The sequence below is a fragment of the Orcinus orca genome, chromosome 17, assembly GCF_937001465.1.
Source record: "Orcinus orca chromosome 17, mOrcOrc1.1, whole genome shotgun sequence".
Classification (NCBI taxonomy): domain Eukaryota; kingdom Metazoa; phylum Chordata; class Mammalia; order Artiodactyla; family Delphinidae; genus Orcinus; species Orcinus orca.
In genome coordinates this window covers 41,958,011-41,962,827 of record NC_064575.1, presented here as the reverse complement: position 1 = coordinate 41,962,827, position 4,817 = coordinate 41,958,011, and positions in this window count along the sequence as shown.

The following is a 4,817-nucleotide window of genomic DNA, read 5'->3' as shown; positions in this document are numbered from 1 at the left end:
CCTTGAATCCTTTGCTACATTGGGCACTGCTGACTCTTCCTTCTTTCTTAACATTCTCTTTTCGTTGGATTTCTAGTATAACAGTTTCTCCTGATCTCCTCAAATTACCTGAACTTACTTTGAATTTGAAACCTGATTCCATCACTTTCTCTGTATAGCCTTCGGCAAGTTATATGAACTCAGGTGTTGTGTTGAACTCATCAGTCTCTGACCTGTCCACCTATGTCAGTCAGGGTCCCAGCAGGCAACAAGAGTCTAATCAAGGGAGTTTTACAAGGGATGGTGAAGCATCAGGAAACCATTACCAGAGCTAGGAAAGAGCTGGAAACTTAAAGGCCACTCAACAGGAACTTTGGACATGGAAGAATTCAGTTACTACCAAAAACACAGTGAAGCTGGGTTGGGAAGAGATAAATACCCTGACCACCTCTCACTCTACTATCTTCCAATCTTCTTCTGGTGACACTCATTGGTCAAACCTAATTGGAAACCCAGAGCACAATGAAGATTGGGTGATGCAAACTCTAGAAGTCAACCTCCTGAGATGCACAGCAAGGCAGGGAAGAGTAGAGAATGAACCTGGATAGAGGACTAGCAAAAAATAGCCAGTAGATGAGCACACTACCTACCATCTCCTTCATTTACTTAAAAAGTATTTTGTGGGGCTTCCCTGGTGGCGCAGTGCTTGAGAGTCCGCCTGCTGATGCAGGGGACACGGGTTCGTGCCCCAGTCCGGGAAGACCCCACATGCCGTGGAGCGGCTAGGCCCGTGAGCCATGGCCGCTGAGCCTGCGCGTCCGGAGCCTGTGCTCCGCAACTGGAGAGGCCACAACAGTGAGAGGCCCACGTACCGCAAAAAAAAAAAAAATTATTTTGTGTGTCAGGGACTATTCTCAGGAATACAGGGGATCACAAGACAGAAAAGATGCCCATTTTCATGGTGTTTTCATTCTCTTGGGGAAGACAGATAGTAAAGCAATAATCATACAAGACAATTTCAAATGGTAGGTGCAATGAAGGAAAGGAGTATATGACTAACATAGATGAGGTGATGGCAGAAGAGCTTAAAGTGGTTAATAAGAAGAAAGGAATAATAAGAAAGCTTTCTAAGAGGTAGGGGAAGAGTATTCAAACAAGAGAGATCATCAAAGGCAGAGTACAAACGTCCTGACGTTGAAACCAGTTTGGCTTATCCAAGGGAGAGACAGGAGGCCAGTGTGGCTGGGGGAAGTGTGGCAGGAGATGAGGTAGGAATGGTAGGTAAAGGCCAGATCATAAAGGGCCTGTAGGCTACGCAAGGAGTTGGGTGTTTTTGCTAAAGCAACAGAAAGGTTTTAGGCAGAGGGTGGGAGGTTGGAGCATTTGTAGGTTAAGACACATCTCATTAACATTTGTAAAATATAACTCTCACAATTCTTTGAAAAATAAATTTTGGTGGGACAAAAATGGAAATGTCCCATTATAGTCTGACCAGAGCTCCCATGTTCAGGAGTGGTATTTTGCAAAGCGGTGGCACTGTTTGGATCAGGATGGGCACCTGATATAACAGTGGCCCAACCACAGGCTGGTTGGCAGCCCATGATGTGGCTTAGAGCTATGGGCTCTTGCAACTGAATTGTGCTCCTCTGAAATGTGTATTATAAGATAAGAAGAGGGTTAATTAGCTGTCAGTAGTGTGAGAACTGATCAAAGAGGTAGAGAAAAACAGAGATACAATGGGAAAGAAAAGAACAGCTTCTCTTTAGAGGTGCCTTGATTCCTAATAGCTACTAATATATCCATATAAATACTCCTGCTTCCAACCCTTTTAATTAAGGTGGCTTCTTGATCTCTCTTTCTTGCATGAAAATAGTCTAATGAGCACACTGGTGTATCCAAGTTTTTGCTCTTCTTCTCATTCATTCAGTAAGAAGTGACAAAGATTTGCTCTGAAAACAAACGAACAAAAACACCCTCAAATCTCAGTTGCTTTAAAGAACCAAAGTTGACTTCTCATTCACTTTAAATACCATTATGAAGTGGATGGGACACTATTCTGCCTCAACCTTCCAAGACCAAGATTAATGGAGCATATTCTCTGGAACATTGTTGATTGCCATGGCAAAGAGAAAAAGAGCTCTGGAAGGTCTTGCATCAGCAATTAAACTCTGTGCTCATAAGTCACGGGCAGAATGTGTCACTTAGCTCATCCCAACCACAAGGAGACTGGGAAATGCAATCTTACCATGTACCTGAAAGACAACAGGAAATATTTGACACACCCACCACCATTCACTCATCCATAACCATGACTTTAACTGCTGTCTATATACCAATGTCAAAATTTCTAGGAGAGTTGCCCCGTTTTCCCTCTTTATCCATATTTTCAACCACCTACTGACATGCCACAACTGGATTGTATCATAGACATTTCAAGTCTCATGTACCAAGACTGAACCCTTCATCTTTCTCACAAACTCTGTATTTTTTCTCTTGGTCAGTGGCTCCAATATCTATCCACTACCTCAAATAGAAAACCCAGGTGTTATCTTTGACTCTTTCTCTCTCTCTTCTAACATCCAATCAGTCGACAAGCCCATAGCTTCTAATTTATCCCAATTCTACTAACTCCATGACCATTACCCTACTTTAGTCCCTCATGGATTCTTGCCCAAACAATTCTGTTAGCCTCCTGTCTGGTTTTCCTGCCTTCATACCCTCCCTTGTAAACTGTAATTTATTCATTCAACAAACATTTAAAGAGTGCTTACTGATTCTTAGATTAAATAAGTAATGGGCCCACCTTGAAGAAATTCAGTGTAAAGAGGGAAACATTGATGTAAACAAAAAATTTCAACACAGTGGACAAATGATAATAACTATGTAAAAAGAGGGGTGGGAACGGAAAGGAGACACCAAACTGGGTGTGATGGTGATGGGAAGGTAGTGTTGGAAGCTTCTAGGGAGAAAGTAAAACTTTAGCTAAATAAGGGAGTTGCTCCTCCATGTGAACCACAGGAGTTAAAAAAGAGGTGAAGGAAGCAGCTTGTGCCTGACATCTTTGAGAGACTTTGACTCAGCCAAACCAACATGGATTGAGAGGAATGGCATGAAAGAGAAAGCAGGCACCTAATCGGTAAAGACTCAAAGTGTCCTGGTGGCTACTTGGCTGATAAGTGGGTGGAAGATCATCCACTGAGGTTAGAAAAGAAAGAGCAAGTCTATGGGCTACAATACTTTTTTTCGTGTGTGTGGCATGCGGGCCTCTCACTGTTGTGGCCTTTTGCGTTGCGGAGCACAGGCTCCGGACGCGCAGGCTCAGCGGCCCTGGCTCACGGGCCCAGCCGCTCTACGGCATGTGGGATCTTCCCGGACCGGGGCACGAACCCGCGTCCCCTGAATCGGCAGGCGGACTCTCAACCACTGCGCCACCAGGGAAGCCCTACAATACTTTTAAATTATGGATACCTTCCCATATTGATTCCAGGCACAGTGCCAAGTATCTTTATTATTTTATTTAATCCTCACAACAGTTTTATGAGGTAAAATTGTACTATTGTCTTCATTTTGCAATTTAAAAACAAATACTGAGATTCAGGGATTCATAACCAGTTACATAGTTACCAAATCTGTTCTGCACCAGAGCCCAAGTTGGTATCTTTCTACCATGCTATGCTGAATTTGAGGTGCCTACAGGAATTCCATCTGGATGTGTCCACAGGCAGGAGTGCAAGGGAGGGATAGGAAAAGAGACACAGACTTGGGGCCTATCAGCATATGGGGACGCAGTGGGATCAAAGCTATGGGCTCAGATGAGAGGGTTTAGCGAGCTCTAAATAGGAAGAAGGAAAAAAGAGGACCTGGGGAACACTAACCTTAAAGGGCAAAAAGAAGAAAGGAAACCATTAAAAAAATAGTTTGAGAATGAGCCATCTGATACTGCGAATCCTAAAAATGTCCTTCGGTGAATCTTTTTGAGAAGTCCCTAGTCCAGTAAAGGACTTCTGGGGTCAGAAGCGGCATTCTGTCAAGGTTGGGCCTTTGTACCTAATTCCTTCAGTTCCTTAAGGACCAAACGACGACCTGAAACCTATACGGGAACTTCACTACCTGGGTAGGTAAAAATTAGCAAATCCTCCTTAAAGCAGATCAAGAACTTTTTCCTCTAGTGTCCCAAAGGAGCTGTGAATGTGAACGATCAGAGGTTACTGCAGAAACAACCAACAGGTATTGGGCAAGGATCCAAGCAGCTGGCGGACTGCGACTGGGTCCGAGAAAAGGAGAGCTTGCCCTGACAGGCAGGCACGCGCACGCCTAATAGGAAGGCCGGGAGCGCCCGGCGCTCCCCGCGCTCACCGCGCGTCACCCGACTCTACACCTCATTGCAGTCCCCTCCTTCTCCGGTGCCCGCATACTCTCTGATCTTTCTGCCCTCCCAAACGCTCCCCTCAGCATTCCAGCCCTCCCTACGCGGTCACAACCCCTCTCTTTACCCGCTCAGCCGGCTGGGCTGTGCGTCACGGTGGCGGGGCCAAAATGTAGCTCCCGCCAGGCCCCGCCCCGCGCGCCTAAGGCCCCGCCCCCTCTGGCCGAAACTGGGAGGGCACTGCTTGTGTGGGGTCCGGAGTTTTCTAACTCAGCGGCATCATCCCACCGTCTCCGAGTCCTTGCCTTTTTCTGAGGCCCTCTACTGCCACCTGACCGAACGCGGGGAGTCAAGGCCAGGCGTGCGGGGCGCCATGAACGGCCGCCGCCTGATGGGCGCGGCGGCGGCGGCGGCGGCGGCGGCGGCGGCGGCGGAGGGACTGGTCGGCTGAGGGCCTGTTTGGGGCCGAGGC